We start from the raw sequence: 18016 nt of genomic DNA on the forward strand, positions 1-18016 counted from the left end.
CGAAAAGAGTTCGCCGTTTCGTTTCCTATGCTACAGCGCGTTGTTCGAGGAAGTTACATAACTACTTTGCCGTACTAAGAAATGCGTATTGTCTCTGCCCTTTTCCACGTATCCCCAAAGCTAGTATTTTGCGTCGCCATCTGTCGCGGCAGTTTTATACTATATTGTTATTCCAGTCTCGTCTGACCTTGACCATGTGGACGACAGTTTCGAGCAGGAACTCCAGTCTTGGAAGGCGACCGGAAATGACGACGCACAATAGGGACGACAGATGAGCTCCTGTTTATGTTAATATTCTTCGCCAAATATATTTCGTTTTTCTGGTTCATTGATTTAGATCAAATAGGCCAATTCACGTGCTCCCTGATCTGAGCTGCCACCGTGAGCGACTGCACACTCTCCTAAAAGAATAACCAGAGGGCGCTGGGATCGATCAGTACCCTCTTGTGCTGGTAAGTTACCGCAGTACCTAGACTTTTTTTGTTTCACTGCTCATTAAGCGTCACTTTGTGCTCTACGTAGCTGGAAATGAATGTTTTCAATCAGCTATTCCAAGTTCCCCACGATACTGAACAGTTCTTTGGCCGCTCGAAGTTTATCACCGCTTGGCATTATCACTTCAGGTCGAAACAGTGGTTGGCTTCCACTGACGTCAAAAACATGGTGCGCTGCATGCAACGACACAAGATTTGTGAGGACGCGTTAGTGTTATCGCTGTATCACTTCCAAACTCCAAGAGAACAGTATGTTCAACTAGGACATACCTCCTGTGATATCTGTGCTTCCCCATGGTAATAAATACTACCCAAATAAGAATGTTTGCAGATGGTTCCATACTGTACAAAATATGTCACCGAGCAACCAGGACGAATCTAATCTTGGAGAATTAAGAACTGGTGCGATCAGTGATGAAAGCAGCCTAACCCAACAAGAGCCCTCTTTATGTCCATTTCTCAAAAAACGAACATTCTTAGTTGCCCTCACACTATCACCTGTCACAAACTAGCTCAAGCTCATAACTAAAGGCACCTAGGTCCCACATATACGTACGCTTGACTTGAGTAGGAATTTTTCTACAGAGGAACTTTTTTTTCGAAACTAACAAGGTGTTATGGGGCCTGAAACGCATGCCTTTATGCCTCTCCTGACATAAAAATTTTAGCTTACGAAACCTTACGAGACCCATAATCGAATATGTTATAGTAGTGTGGAAACTCTATACCCAAAATAACTGTTCAACACGTTAGAAAATACAGCACGTTAGCTCTAGGTTTATACTTATAAAAAACCACCGTTTTCATTCACCTACAGAGTTATGTAAACTTGCAGACCTCTCACCACTCCAAAAACTAACCGAATATGAAAGCCTGCAATTCATTTTCTTAGTAATGCGTGATCACGTTAAAGTAAGCTACGACAAGTAATTTGACATCAAGAACCAAGAAACATCAAGACGTTGACGCATTATGCCCATACCACCCCACATGGGTCATAACGGCCACTTCAGGTACACCTTCTTCCCTATATGTGATTCAGCAGTGGAATTAGTTGTCAGATTGGGTTGTGAAAACGAAATCCCTTACTGAGTTTTAAGGAACCACAAACTCTATAGTGTACTTTGATTGTGAGCATTAATGTCATGACATTGTGATGTCATGTGTAAATACCGTGCCTTGTAATTAGACTTGCCCCGCCACGGTGGTCTAGTGGCTAAGGTACTCGGCTGCTGACCCGCAGGTCGCGGGATGAAATCCCGGCTGCAGCGGCTGCATTTCCGATGGAGGCGGAAATGTTGTAGGCCCGTGTGCTCAGATTAGAGTGCACGTTAAAGAACCACAAGAGGTTGAAATTTTCGGAGCCCTCCACTATATACGGCGTCTCTCATAATCATATGGTGGTTTTGGGACGTTGAGCCCCACATATCAATCAATTGTAATTAGACTATATCATGTGTTTTGATAAGGGCGCTATAGTGTTCTACCGCATGGACGCTTTCTTTCCCTTTTTCACTGACAGTCACGATTACAACAGACTTGTTATATGTATTTTGCTACGTGTTGTGAAATGTTGTTCCACTAACGAGGAGGAGGAGAAATAAGCTTTATTATAAGAAACCAGCAGGTATGTTTAGGTGGCCGGGCCAAGGCCTCCCATGAAGGGACGTCAAGGGCTTGCCTCGACGCCACCTGACGGGCGTGCTGCGGGTTGCCCAGGTTTGGTCGTCAAGAGCGGGGCTCCGCAGAGCCTCATGGAGCTTCGACGAAAGGGTCATGGTGTTAATGTGTCTGTACTGTGCCGGGCACTCCCACAGCATATGCGGAAGCGTAGCCGGGTTGAGTGCCGCAGCACCGGCAGTGGGAGGTTATGTACACGTCCGGGAATATGGGGTGAAAGCCTTCACTATAGCGAACACTTCCTTTTTTTTCGAGTTTCTCTTACGCACAATTATGTTCAAATATCGCTTCATTCCACCCCTCTAATAGACCTTCGCAAAGGGCTGACAGTATAAATAAATAAAATGAGATTAAAATAAAAGTTCTCTTCTTATTGACGGACAGAGGCCAATAACAATGTGGCCGCATCGTTATCATATTCATGCAAGTTGACCGCAATGTGATTGTGCCACCCTACGTCATCAAAGCGGGTATGTTCGTGAATAGACACGTCATGAAGCTTAGCACGTGACGTCACGGGTGAGCTATCTATAGTCTCGTCTTCATCTCCACGTCACTTCCGATTTGCATAATCTTCGCATTTCACAGCTGTGACGTGTGTAGAGCTATCAGCGCGTACAGAAATCCACTGAAATTCGTTGTCGTGCTTCGGTGACGGCCAGAGACAAGTTGGCACGCCGCAGGTCCAAAGAGGATACGGGAGAAGTATCAACACTGGCGACGATTCAAACTCATCTTTGTTAGCAGAACCGCCAGAAATATGTACACAAGACAGGTTCCACTAATTTAAGCGCAGTTGAAGCCAACGCGTGCGTTGTGTCCACTCCTCTGTTCTCGTTCACTTTGTGCCATGCAACACGTCGATATGTAATCAATAGCTTAAACATCCGTTCGATCAAAAGCATAGACATGCACACAGGTGATGAGGGGGGCGGAGGGGGACTGGCTCATGCTAATATCCTGTCTTCGTTGTGCGTTCCCATCATAAAGGCGTCAGTGCTATGGGGCAGAGAAAAGGAGGAGGGGCAGAACAAAACTTCGCCACAGTTTCCCTTTCCTTCTCCCACACTTGAGAGAGGACCCTCCAAACGCCTGCAGTGACGTTACTTCTCGCCGTAAACGACGCCTTATCGGAAGCACGTTATTCAAGCGTAAAACCGCGCTTCGGTGGCCTGCAACGACCTTGTACATAAACTTCTCCACTACTACGGGTGTGTTTATATTGATCCGTTGACTCGGTTTGCGTCTGTTTTGTACACGCGCATCGTTTTCGCTGCGTAATCGATAGTATCGGTTTCCTCACGCACCGGTTAACCACTCGTGCGTAGAAAGCTACACCTTCAGCCCTCTGTTAAGAAAGGGGGAAAAAATGGCGGTGTTTTGGAAGGCTACTGTGGAGACAGCCTGGGAGGGGGGAAACTCAAATCGATCCATAACTCATCCAAAAGCACGCATAATAAGCGTGCGCGCAAACAAGTGCACACGCACGCAAGTGCGTTTAAAAACACGTGCATACAGTGTACAAATAACGGAAAAGCCGGCAGTGCATAGATTTTCTGCGGTAGCGGTGCGCCACCTAGCGTAGCCCTTGTTTCACGAGTGGAGCGATAGCGCAGAGAGAGAGGGGGGTGAAAAAGCAGGAGCCATTTGTTAACTTTATACCCGGAAGGCCGCGGAAGCCTTTGTGCTACGATGCACCGAAAAGCGCATCCGTCAAGCATAGGGCATTATCTACTTACTTTCGACCCCCTACCGCGTGTTATGATGCACTAGGTGCATCTGGTGCTCGGCTGAATTTCGTTCCGCATATATTCAAGCGTCACAAAGCTGCCTGTACAGATATGCGCAGAAACACTTTTTTTTTTAACCTGAAAAAGGACCGAAAAGAAACGTGTTTGCACAAGGGCGGATGATTCACCTGTCCTTGTGTTCAGATGAATTTGGTCTCAAGGCTTTAAAACCTGGCGTGTCACCGCTATTCAAGACGCCTTCATCTTTATTTAATAACATTTATCCGTGACCATGTGCTGTTTCATGTGCGTGTCATGGTTTTCTACTCAGGTGACGCTGCCGTAGACACTATTACCCGGTATTGTGCTAATACTTTGCTAAAATTCTCCCAGTTCACCATTACGTAAGAGACCTAATGCTCTCTACATATCGCAGCTAGTATACACCGGCAAGACGGTTTCTCCTTTTATGTCACTGTCGGTGGCTTGTAATGCGCAACTGGACAAGCCCCGCGCCGCCGAATATGCCATCTACAACGGGACGAACGCCGGCTGGATGCACAGTCACCCGGTCGTAGTCGCGGCTCGCAAACGCCACAACGCTATCCGGTGCTCTAGTGTTCGATAATTCTCGTACGCAGGCAGCGAGAAGAAGCCGTACTGCTTACTTTGCTGACAAGTCGCCGTCTTGTAAAGCATGAAGAGCAGAAAAAAAAAAACACTGACACCAGCGGCGTTGATGGGTTCGTCTTGCTCTGCAAGACCGCGACAAGCTCGGTCACCTATATATTCCTCGAAATAGGGACGTGAGGTAGTCCCTAAGTGGGTTGAATTCCCATTGGGGACAGCATTCAGTTGCGTCCACTGCGACATCACATGTGAGTAAAACTTGGCCGCCATTTTTCAAGATTCCTTTACTAGCGTTCTAATTGGTCCGCGGTGACCGATTCCGCGGCAGACGCCTAAAAAATTGGTCCGAGATTGATCGGCACGGCAAGGGCCCTTTCGGCGTATCTCACCGCCGCCGAATCGGATTCGGCGCACTTTCGGCGGCCGGAATGCTCGGTGTGAACGCGCTCTGAAAAGGAAGTGCATATGTATTCGCTCGTGCAGTTGCCGGGTCGATCGGCCGATCAATCTGATGCTTTAACAAAAAAAAAAAAACTATACTCCGAGTCTTATCAATGTCACGGTCGTTCACAATGAGAAATACGATACCTGCGCGCAACACAGAAGCAATTCGCCGCGCACGGCTACCGCGGACACAAAAGAAAGCAACAGAATGGGGAGCCTATGCAGAAAGCTTTCACGTCAATGTAGTGACTTATGATTGCCGAGAATATATGATAACACCGGCAATAGGACGGGCGGCATGTGTGGGGTGAGCTGATGAGAACGATGGCTTCATGCGAGAAGGGGATATTGACGTTGCTGGAACACGGTGATTGCATCTGCATCGCTGTATCTATTGCCTCGCTTGTGCGTCGTGAACGTGGTGTGTTGTTGTTGTTGCTGTCGTTGTTGCTCGTTGTTTCGGGACATGCACTCGCTACTGTTGTTTGAGGAAATGGTGCCGTCGCCAAGGGCATGTGAAATTCAAAAGAAAAAGGAGGAATTGCTGAACCATGCTTCTGAAGATAACGAAGGAAAAAAATGGCATTGTAATTAGGCGCACAAAAACGTTCATGAACTGCCGAATGAAAGCGAAGACACTGAAATGAAGAGGTGGCACTGAAAGGACGCACTGAAAAAAAAAATTGAGACCATCCTCCATAGGTAAAGTCAGGGCAAGCGAAGCTTGTGTGCGGATGCCCAACGTTCCTTCTTTCTCTTTTGTATCACTGTTTTTTTATATCCCTGTTTCTTTTTTCTACCTTTTGTATCCCTGTTACTTTTGTCTCTTTTGTATCCCTCTTTGTTTCTTTCTTTCTTTCTTCCTTTTATATCTCGCCCCGCCACATTGGTCTAGTGGCTAAGGTACTCGGCTGCTGATCCGCAGGTCACGGGATTGAATCCCGCCTGCGGCGGCTGCATTTTCCGTGGAGGCGAAAATGCTGTAGGCCCGTGTGCTCCAATTTGAGTCATGTGAAAAGCCCCAGGCAGTCGAAATTTCTGAAGCCCTCCACTACGGCGTCCCTCTTGATCATATGGTTGTTTTGGGACGTTAAACCTCACATATCAATCAATCCATGGTTCACACAATCAATCTTTTGTATCCCTCTTCCCTTCTTGCTTTTTCTTTCTTATGCCAGGTCCTTTATTTGTTCTTGTATCTGTTTCTTTCTTTCTTTCTTTCTTTTTCTTAATTTTTGTCTTTATTCGTTTTGTTCTTCCTATTTTTGTATCCCGGTTTATTTCTTTCTCTCTTTTGAAACCCTGTTCCTTTCTTTATTTTTCTTTTGTATGCTTGTTCCTTTCCTGCTTTCTTTCGCTCTCTATTATACCTTTTTTTTCTATTTACCCTTTTTATACCCTTTTTCACTATTTTTTGTATTCGTATATATATATATATATATATATATATATATATATATATATATTCTTACTGATTGTGCTATTATCACTGCAGTTTATTTCTTTTATGCCTCTATGCCGGAAATCAGACTTTCATCCGCGTACATAACAGCAATAACAGCGAAGCGTTTCAATTGCTACAGGTCGCAACGACGCTGATTCGTTCATATCCGGGCAAAGATTAATTGTGGCAGCGAGAAGTTACAAGTGGCATCGGTAGATCAGACTCCCATACCGGAAACTGCTGATCGCCAACAAGCCGGCTGTCTGCAGAGCAGAAATTGTTGGAAAACGGCGCACACAGATAGGCATGTGTGCCTATCCCACTGTGAAGAGCCACATTTCTGTGCGCTCGCCGGTTTTCTTCCCACAAGGCCGCCACTGAAATCTGTAAGTCGCAATACTATCATCAGTTCAACATCCCAAAGCCACGATATGAGTGGAGGGCTCCGGAAATATCGACCATTTGCTGGGCCCATTCACCGATATCGCACAGTAGACGAGCTTCTACCATTCCGCCTTCACCGAAATGTGACCACTACGACTGGGGTCGAACCCGCGACATTCGGGTCAGCAGCCGAGAACTGCAGCCACTGATCCACTGTGGTGGGCCATATGTAGATCATAGCAGACTTTGCTTGAATAAGACATGGCAAAGAGGACAGGACGATCGGAAAGTATTGCACTGAGACGGGAAAGGGGCCAGGGAAGTAACCAATCCAACCATATCAAAGTGGCAATGAAAATATGAAAGTGATGCGGTGAATGAAAAACAGTAGGTGCAATGAATGGAAAGATTGGATGGTGAGAAGTGAAAGATGTAGGCAGTTATACGTAAGAGAATAAATATGCCGGAAATTATAGGCGCCCAATAGAAAGTGAGGAGGGATACTGCAACAAATCAGGAAGGCCAATAGAATGAAAGGAAAGAAAAGAGGTAATGAAGAAAGAATGAAGGAAGCGATGTTATAAGCAAAGATGAGCAGATGCGGAAGGAACGACGCGATAAATTTGGCTCGTTTTGGAGGAAATAGGATTCAGGAAAACAATGAACGACTATATGGGAGTATCGGAACAAAACTTAGAAAAAAATAGAAAACGAGATAAACAGTGATGATGAGCAGTGAGATATTGTAAAATTAGAAGAAAGTGCAAAAAAATTGCAAGATCGAGCCTTAAAGAAGTAAAAAGAAAGGTTCGAAGACAGAAAAAAAAAAACTAAGTGGGAAGCGAGACTGGGCAGAGCGCGAAATAGGAACCGAGAATAAGCACACAGAGAATGAGAGGGAAATGTACATAATGGAAATTGGGGATTGGCGCGGACAATGGGTACACGGTAGAAAGAACAAACGAAGGGGTAAGACACAAAAGAGATAAGGGAAATACGGGGAATGAAAATCGGGCAACAGATGGCAGCACCACGGACGTGTGCAAAACAAGGGCGATTTTCGCGTTACACATCAAGAGTACCGATATTCTCGATGCCGTATATAACAAAGAGAACATAGAACGCGAAGAAATGAAAGAAATATCGGGGCGTACAGGGCCGCTTACATCCGGGTCAAGGCCACTAGCTCGTCTGGCGCTCGGAGGCGCAAAAGCAATCATCGGAATTCCACGGCCCGCCGGTTGTATCCCTGTGGAGAACGATAGGGTAGCCTCTCAACTGCACAACGAAGCTGCTCCCCTACATATTGTGCGCACGTGCCTGTAACGGGATATTGCCGATATAAGGGAATGTCTTCCCTATTCTTCTTCAGCCTCCGCCCCGGAGCTAGTTGCAATCGGAGATCTTTGGGGAAAGCACCCCGGAGATTGGGAAAGTCGTTCCCTAAGCCTGCCAAGTGGTTTTGCACTGTATTGCCCGCGAGTGCCGGAGATTCCTGGTCTAGTGAAAACACGAGACGGGCGAAATGGGAAAGCTGGTAGTTCAGAGCTTGGCGACAGATTCAGTGACTGCGCCTTTAAGGGGATACTGTGACGACACGTGGAAAAGTGAGGGTCGGGACCTCGGAAATTGCGACATGGTCTTCCTATCTGCCTGCCTGCCTGCTAGACTCTGAGCACCGTCGGAAAAGCCGGTCAAGCCGGCGAAGTATATAACAGCATCTGGGGTTTGACGTCCCAAAAGAAGCCGGTGAAGTGTTTGCGTTTCTCTTGGTAGTGAATACTTCGAAATTGCAGACCATTTCTACGCTGTCCCTCTCGACTTTCCCTTGTTTCAAATCCATATTGGAAGGGAGGGAGGTGGGGGGCGCAACTCAGCCTCATGACTATTCTCCTTTAACGCCTTTAGAACCGAGCCTCTCAATGAATATTCCACGCTGCAATACTTATTCGGTGGAGTTAGCAACCACGGAGACCCGTTCAGCATTACGCCACACTTGATATTTCCTCTTTAATACCATCCACTTTATTCGTTTCTTTTTTTCTGTGGGCCAAGAAGAACCACGCAATGAAGCAGCGCACTCGTAGGCATGCTGAAACAAAGGCTTAGACATTGCGTGTGGCCGCAAAATTATATAGCAAGACATGTGGTATAGCAATAGACATCTTTTATACAATATAAAAAAGCAATAACCCTATGCACGAGGCTATCGCCATGCTTTGCGCTGTACAAATAATGAAGGAATGCCGATTCAGACACGCTTTATCGACCTTTAAAAACATGGCGGATTTATTATTGTGAGGTCTTAGGAAGTGCGTTAGACGGGCAACCAGTAAAACCCGTTCGCAGAGCTCCCACTGGTCTGTTCACCAAATTCTCGATGGCATCAATGTGTTATGTAAGCATGAAGGGTTACTTACTATGGATATTCGCTATAGCTCAGTGTGCGACACGAGCGCGCTACGTTTTACTGTGCTTTATCGACTTCCTGATTGTTGCGGCAGTTCAGATACTCGTCGTCTGCAGCGAGTTGGCTGCTCATGTTGCTTCCATCTTCTGTTGAAGAAACGCAACACCTGCGAAATGTGAGGCGAATGGCATTCGCTCGTACGCCTATAGGCTTGGTTTCTGCACGACCCCCCCCCCCCCCCCCCACTCTCTGCACCTATTGCTTTATGGGCCGAAAATAACAATTTTTTTGACAGGCGGCTTCACACTGTACGCTTGGCTCATCATTCGTTAGATGTTTTGTTAACGATGGAGGCGGAAATGTTGTCGGCCCGTGTGCTCAGATTTGCGTGCACGTTAAAGAACCCAAGGTGGTCGATATTTCCGGAGCCCTCCACTACGGCGTCTCTCATAATCATATGGTGGTTTTGGGACGTTAAACCCCACATATCTATCTAGATGCTTTGTTAAACAACACGTGGTCGCTTTCTTCAGATTCGAATCCCGGCTGCGGCGGCTGCATTTCCGATGGAGGCGGAAATGTTGTAGGCCCGTGTGCTCAGATTTGGGTGCACGTTAAAGAACCCCAAGTGGTCTAAATTTCCGGAGCCTTCCACTACGGCGTCTCTCATAATCATGAAGTGGTTTTGGGACGTTAAACCCCACATATCAATCAATCAATCAATCAGCTTTCTTCAGTACACACCTGCACGTACACATGTTAGGGGAAGGGGACAACCGCGCAGCGCCTCTACAGTAATACAGGTACGGGTAGAGCCGCCGTAGCCTCTTGGCTAGCGAGAATACCAGTGGTGTAGGCAGCCGGAAGGAGGAGGAGGATTGAAAGGCGAAGGACAGGGAGGTTAGGGCAGCCGAAAGCCTGGGCACACAGCTGATGAGACGGCAATAACCACGTTTTACGCAACCAGTTCTTTACCTGCCCTTGAAAGTCTGGTCTAGCGCTCAGAAGCATAGCAGCGCGAGTGCAACATAAGTGCAACTCTGTGCACCGTCTATACCGCACACATGCTCCCGAGTACGGGCAGCGGCGTAGGATGATCAACGGTGACGGCAGAGGAGCGAGCGCCGAAGCGGACGCGTCGGTGCCAGCGGTGCGTGCGACGGTGTGGGACGACAGCGTCGCCGACTATACGTTCCGTTGACGGCGGCTAAAGAAGAAACGGCCCGTTGCGTGTGCGCTCGTCCCGTAACGACGAGGTCGCGCTGGCGCGTTTCGAGGAGAAGGCGGCACAGAGCGACGTATACCGTTTAGAGTCGCGTAATATCCGCATCTTCCACTAAGTGAAGAAGTGTGAGCACGTGGAAACTTTTTAAAAATGCGGCCCCGATGAGAAACAATCACAAGAAACAGCTTTTCAGTAGCTTGATAAGACAGATGCTCGGGCTAGTTGGTGATTGGGAATCAACACATTTGCACAGCGTTGTCTCTTGTTCTGTAGTTAAGTCGTAACTACGTGCAGTCCTGCGCTGTGCAAATATGTTGTTCATTAGCACCATTGCTGCAGATGTAGCAGTAGTCATTGTTGTCGTTGGTAGTGGTTGGTGGTGATATATTGTAGGTACTGGTAGTACTAATAGTAGGGAAGTAGTACGAATTGGTGGTGGTAGTAGTATTACTGGTAGTAGCAGTAGTCGTACACTAATATTCGTGCGTAATAGTGTTTGCAGGAATAGTGAAACCTACTGGAAGTACACCTAGTACAGTAGTACCAGGTGTACTAGGTGTACACATAGTACGGCAGTACTAAGTGTAGTGGTGCGTAATGGCAGTAATAAAGATGGTGGCACGTGGCGGTAATATTGGTGTAGTAAGAGTAGTGGTACGCAAATGGAGTTTCATTAGCAGCGGCAGCAGTACGACTAAATAGAAGCAGTCATAGTTGTTGATTTTTTTAATCTTATATTGCTGTTTCTGCCGCTGCTACTGGTGTTCGGCTTTGAAAACGGGGTGCGAAATGCTGCCGGATATTCTTTAGAGAAGGTTTGCAGGCATGACTATCGCCATTTCTTCAGAATACAACGCACTGCACTCGACTGTAATTATCTCAACAAGACATTGTATTGAAATAGCCGTAAGAGAACCGCAAGCACAACAGCATTGCTCTAGCGATTTTTAAGAGACTGAACTAATTGCATAGATGACGCAACATGCATGTGGACGAGTGCACACTGCTGCCTAAACGAGCCGAAGCAGCTGTGGAAGCAGCAGAGTTAAGTACTACAGCGGGCACGCTAACTAGCGTTACAGGCACGTACATACGAACGAGTAAACGAATTATCAGAAGACTAGTGCTCCGTTCTCTGCTAGAAGTGGGACATGGCTAGAGACTACTATCCCTTTAATAGGTGATTTGTGTCTGGGAAAGTTGTTGCGACATTTGCGAAATTAGCCACCACGAAAGACGAGACGAAAAACGCGTGAGCAAACACACGAACCAATGCTAAAGTACCAGCAGAGCTTTATTTAATGGGGTATGTTTTTGTAGTGTGACTCATCTCTACCATCAAAAAGCTGCATTAAAAAGAAGCTGCCAAAAAAAAAGCACCTTCATCGATTAAAACTTAGCTAGTTTTGTACATGTCTTTGGTGGTACGGGTAAATTTCGCAAGTTTGCTCTTAGAGTTCTCTTTCGCTTTCTACTACTGAAAGGCTGCAGCTATTGTGTGAGTGTAAACGGTACATAAGTGGGTATGAAGAGACTTGTGCACACTCGGGCATATATACACGCACGCACACCGACGCTGCTGAGCGCAGGACTCCGTGGGCGACCTGTGTCAAGGACGGCGCTAGCTGCCGTTCCTGGTCGGCGACTGTGACGAGCCGTGGATGGATGCGACGGCACGAACGGGTCGCGGCGAAGTCGCCGGGAAATTAATTTTTGCGTCGGAACCGCTTTACGAAGAGCAGAAGGCTTGTGAACGGCAAAAAGGCCTCATCCCAGGCACCGTTTGACAGTATGATTGATTGATTCATTGACAGAGACGGCCTGCCTCACAAACATAAAAGCCCACATGTTATTAATGTTGTTGTTGTTGTTGTTGTTGTTGTTGTTGTTGTTGTTGTTGTTGTTGTTGTTGTTGTTGTTGTTGTTGTTGTTGTTGTTGTTGTTGTCAAGCTTGTCACCCGCCAAACGCGTTACGCGGCATTGATGACAGCACATTGTTCTGAAGTGTGCAACGCTGCTTCGCGACGACTATACTTGAATTGAGACAACGGCAGGGTGCAATTCTCAAATTAGGGTATGAAAGTAGTAAATCCATCAACACTCAGGGACTCGCGACTGCTGCTAGAGTAGAGGTGACTTCACGCAAACGGGTCATTGTATTCTGAAGATCTTTCTTCACGACTACTGAATGTGCTTCTTTGGGCGTGCCTGCAACCGTCGAAGTGCGTAGGGTTTATACTGGAGTTTACTAAAATTAACTAGAAGGTACTCTGGCGCAGCGATCGTTCAGACACCATGGGAATGACAGGTAGTACACATATTTGCCTAGTCTTCCTTATAGTCTTCGTACTTGCTGGCTTCAATCGCATTTGCGGCTTGGTTCGTTGCTGTGTTTCTGTTTCGTTTCAAATAAAATAACGGGCTATTGTCATCTTAGTGACCCGATTTGAATTGATAAGCCTGAAAACTCAAGGTGGTGAAAGTCTCGTCAAGCCAAGCGGACCCGAAAGTACGAAGACAAATTGGTGTGCTACCCATCATTCCCATGCGTGCTGAGCACCGTGCGTTGCACGCAGCTCCCAGTAGCGCCAGAGTTCCCTTTCGTGTACTTATAGCAAACTCTACAAATTTATAGACACGTGTCTACACCCTAAGAAACCTCTACAAGGGCTAACCTCGTTATTACGAGATGGATCAATAATAGAGCAACCATTCGTCGCAGGTACCGCAGCGTTAAGTTGCGTAGCATTCCTGCCAGCTGTGAAAGCCGGCATACAAGTAGGTCACAGCGGATACGCTCGCACGAATAACTGTGGGGATTCCCCTAACAAGCGGCTGGTCCCAATGCCATCGCCGCACATAAGTAGTCGGCCGTGCCTGCACAACTCCAGGCAGCTAAGAATTGCAGGATCGCACATTGGTCATAAAGCGCCGAAACATTTTCTGTCTTTCGTTGTACGGTTGGTAGTACGCCCGCTAATTGTACATTTGTTATGCAGGCAGTGGGGCAACTTCAATTTGATAACTGGTTACTTACTTGGGCTGCTAAGTTTGATATGAAGGTGCTAAATTTGATATGATGAGGGGAAAAGGGCCGGCGTGAATTGCCAATGCGATCGGCTGGCAGCGAACAGTGGATTGTCTTAAAATTACACAATTTAGATGAAGCGATTCCTCACAAAATACGGGTCTTTATCTTCACCAAGCAGTGACGGCATGTATACGCTGGTAGTTAACAGCACGATAAATTACGGCTTTCTTTCTTTTTTTTATTTTGCGTACACCTCTATTTGCACGCACTCACTGCGAGGGCTCTGTTTTCTTTTTGCCTCGAAGTTAGTTTCCCTGTGTATGAGTAAGCAGACACGCTTAGATGCAGGCTCTTTCTCACTGTCGTACTCTCTCTCACTTTTTCCGCGTTTTACATCATCGACAACAGTATACACCAACCCCCGAGCCGTGGGCCGCCATCCATCGTCACGGGAAAGAGAGAGAACCACGGGTCGGTGATCTAACCCCACCGGATACATTCACCGAAGAAACAAACCTCGCGTAGGTCCACACTTCATCCGTGCCCTCGAAACCGGACTCCTTTTTAACCTTCACGGGGGGCCCGCAAGCATGACCGCGAAAAGATTGAAAGATTCCATAATTAAACGAAAGAAAAATAAAGCAGACAAGTAGAAGTGCAAGTTCCGTCGCTTCCTAGGTATCTCCAGTTTCGCGCTAAGCCTATAGCGGCCTGAGGCAATTCTTCACGCGCGATTGCTTGCACACGTATATAAACCGAACGACGCGCAAGCGCCAACGCGAGGTATGAATAACAGGAAGTTGCGTCACGCACGACGAGGGCCCGCTTCGCTCTTCCGTTTCATCGCGCACGCAACCGCGTCACTATATATACAGCCCCGACCGCGTAGATTATAAACAAGTCTGCGAGGAGGTATAGCAACACCGCAGGGTGAACGGGCCAACTCGAAACTCCTTTTATCGTGCTCACACTGCGGCGCCGAGATGTGGGAGTGTGTAGAGTGGAAAGGGGAGTGCGTCATGTCATGTGAGCGCCCTCGCAAACACCTCAAGGGCCAGGCCCCGAACCTCGTCATGCTTTTCGAAAATGTTGATGAACCCCTTCTTCCCTAAGCAGCTGGACCTGTGGTCACCCACTGAAGAAAAAAAGTTGTTTACTGAGTCATCTCGGACCAGGCGTTACGTATCCTGCGCAATGCGGACCCGAGTGCCCTGAAGCACCACACTGTCATCTGGTTCCCCGCCCATCTCGGCCAGGTGCCGGGTGCCCTATCCAACCTCAACGAGATCACCCATGATGCAGCGCGCGCACTTACCGACCGCACTGCCACAGGGCAACCTCATCTTGCTGGGTTGGATACCAATCGGGATGCACCAATTACGTACAATGAAATTACAAAGCACTTTTACTTGGAACGCCGCATTTTTCCACCCCCACATCCGAAACTTAACCGACCGCAGGCATTAACCCTACGCCTATGACAGACACACACGTACCCAAACCTTGCCACGCTTCACGTTTATTATCCCGATGCATACCCCAGCGACACATGCCCATCATGTGGACACACAGCGACACTCGAACACATGCTCTGGGAGTGTAGAACAACTCCTCCCGACTCTACCTCAAGCAAGTGGGAGAGGTCCCTCAGGAGCTCACTTCTCGCCGACCAGCGATGGGCCTTCCAGCAGGCCCACGAAGCGGCCGCCAGGTACTCCCTGTCGGTCCCTACGTGGGAGACGCCCGCTACGCGCTAAGCGCGTCCTGCAGGACCAAAATAAAGTTTTTTCATTCATTCATTCATACTGCGCACATTCTTGTTTTTTGTTTAGTTCTTGCTGTCTTGGCATAAGCAATACTATAGTTCTGAATAAAAACGTACAGCCGCCCAAATCTACGACTGGCCTTCGCGAGGGGGGACTTGTCTGTGCGTCAGCGCCATCCGACAGAGCGGAGTTGCAAACAGGGCGACGGTAAGCGCATGAGTACAAAGCTCGCTCAATTGGCGTCGCCGTCTGACAGGGTGTTCCTTAAAGACGTCACCCTATATTAGCCCACTTCAGAAGAACAGATAGACTGAGTGGGCGCATAATTCTGCTCGTGTTGTACAGCCACGGCCACGTCTGGGTAGAGCGCGCGAGCAGACGGTTTTCGCTCTGCGGGGCGAAACCTTGAGGCAGTATCGTGCTCTCACGTTGTCAGCCTGACAACTAGGTCGCGCATGCTCCTGATACCACTTCAGAGCCCGAGACTTCCTCAAGGTTTCGCCTCGGAGAGCTAAAACCGGCTGCTCGTGCTATACACAGACGTACCGCAACTGTACATTCCAAGGATGGGCACTGTAGCAAGAAATCGAAAAAGTAACATTTAGATATGTATACGCCACACTCCCCCACTCGTACCATAAGCAGGAAAACGTGGCCCGTCTGAAGTGTGCTGGTAAGAGATTACCCCCCGTATTCCAGAACGTCCCTTCAATCAAAGCTACACCTTCACTCGAGAGAGCCGATGGGAGCACCGTCTCTAGGCAGGAAAAGTCACTGCATATCAGCGATAATCTGCTGCAATTTTTTAGCAGCGCAGTGCTATTTTCAGCCGAGCAGCGGCGAAGTGCTCAGCTCTGTCAAGGGAAGAGCGAAAGTCGAGTCGAGGAGCGTTTGTGAATACTGGGGTACGTCATTAACATAGGCCCTGGTGAGCGAGCTTCGAACGCACGCACTTACTTAGCCTAGCACTCTTTCCAACTATAGGCTCCTTCATATGGTGCTGACGCACAGAATAGTCACCGCTCGCGCACTTGGGTAAAGATTCGGACGACTGAACGACCTGTCTCTGTGAGTGTCAACTTCAAAAAAAAAATGGCTTGCATTGATTGTTCCCGAGGAGTGATCCGCATCGTAAGTTGCGTCCACACGAACGCGATATAGGTGAGTCGAGTGGACCAAGTGGGATTGTCGATTTGAGAAGGACTCATCGTTTTAGTTTGACTCAGACGCTCGCACTCGCAATCAAACGATAGCACAGGTGAGTCGACTTCTCACGTCTGCAAGATAGACGTAAAATATCATGGGGTCGTGCGATGAGTTAGCTCAACACTCTGGCACCGTGTTCTAACAAACCAAGCCACGGTGAACAGGCTGATCTCTGACGTCACGTACACAGTATACGTTGTCCCCTACGATTCCCCATCGAGGTGCACAGCCGCAACAACTGGTAAGCGCATTACACCGCACCAGTGACCCAGTAGCCGGTGGTTTCGATGACGGTGGTAGGTGGTTCGAATCCTTTTGAGAGACACCCGCTGTTCTACAGGGAAAGACGTCCCCCGACCAGGCAGGCACACGCTCGTTTACGCAGCGTCCCAACGGCAGGGAGGTTTTACATCAGTCATATCGTATGAAATAACCATTTCAATATATAAGCGTATCTTACTGATCAATGAGTGCAGCACTTGGTACACTTCACTAGAACTCCAGGACCACGTTATGCGATAAAGAACAGAAAGCCGGTGAAAACGTGTTCTTTGTCATGAACCATATATATATGGACTCATTTCCAGCTTCCGGTTGTTTCTTTTTTGTTACCATTATTGTTCTTTCGTCAGCCATTACGTCTTGTGGGTCTCATCTGATGTCAGCTTTTTTTTCTGGTTCTATTTTAACAAGTCGATAACTTCCTGCTGGTCGGCATAACGAAAGTTATGCCTAAGGCTCACAAGCATACAAAGCTTGAATAGGAGGAGGCTGTACATTTACACGCGTGAATTAAGCGCTGTTGACGTACACACTATGGCAATACCACGACCACAAACTCAACACACCCTGGCATACACACAAGTAAGCGAGATTCGAGAACACTAAACGGGGCAGTGCCAACGGACACAAAGAGTAGTGCAGGCCAGCCACTGTCCTTGTCCTTTTCGCGCTGCTCCGCTAAGTGTTCCAGAATACACGAACAGGCCCTAACAAAAGTGTCGCTGCGAGCTCCGGGGAACAAAGTAAAAAGAACGACACCGACCGGGGCCATTGCAAAACACGCACGTCTAAGGACATCTATGAACGGAGCTGTAAGAGCTGCGCGTAGTCAGCAAGCAGTGTATGCCTCGTGCAATCATATTCGGCGTAGAAGAGCCATTCGCTGTGATTTATTTCGTGGCGTACGGCACCCGGACTCGGGGTTTCCGAGACCAAACAAGCAGCAAGCCCAAGGTCAACGTCAGTCTGTCTATATAAACGGTTGCTGCGTCCGAGGCCCGCACGCGAGCACAGCGCGCTCGGTCGATGCGGAGAGATGGTCGGATAACTTCTCGAACAACTTTCTCGGCAGAGTGCCAGCGCGGTGTACACAGAGCAGGCTCGCTTTGCATTGCGTGTGCAGTGATGCACGAGTGAATAACCAGTAACGTTAGAGTAAGTTAAGGGACACAACTGGAATGTTCTCTCGCTTGTTACGCCAACGGATGTAAGAGTTCGGCTGTTGCGACTGGCGACTTTTTAAAGTTTTTTTTTTTTAATACACACTAACAGAGTGCCACCAAACGGCTC

At 47.9% G+C, this 18016-nt stretch overlaps 1 protein-coding gene across 2 annotated transcripts in view; it reads right to left on the reverse strand.

Moving 5' to 3' along the window:
• Positions 1–18016, reverse strand: part of LOC119163739 (uncharacterized) — a 124763-nt gene that overhangs the window by 20143 nt on the left and 86604 nt on the right. Inside the window, exon 3 of one of the 2 annotated variants that reach the window (XM_075873484.1) lies at positions 15097–15236. The exons of the other annotated variant lie outside the window; for it this stretch is intronic. The gene's annotated coding sequence lies outside the window, so the exon portion shown is untranslated. The remainder of the gene's footprint in view (positions 1–15096; positions 15237–18016) is intronic. 2 annotated transcript variants of the gene reach the window in all.

The sequence above is a fragment of the Rhipicephalus microplus genome, chromosome 9, assembly GCF_043290135.1.
Source record: "Rhipicephalus microplus isolate Deutch F79 chromosome 9, USDA_Rmic, whole genome shotgun sequence".
NCBI lineage: Eukaryota > Metazoa > Arthropoda > Arachnida > Ixodida > Ixodidae > Rhipicephalus > Rhipicephalus microplus.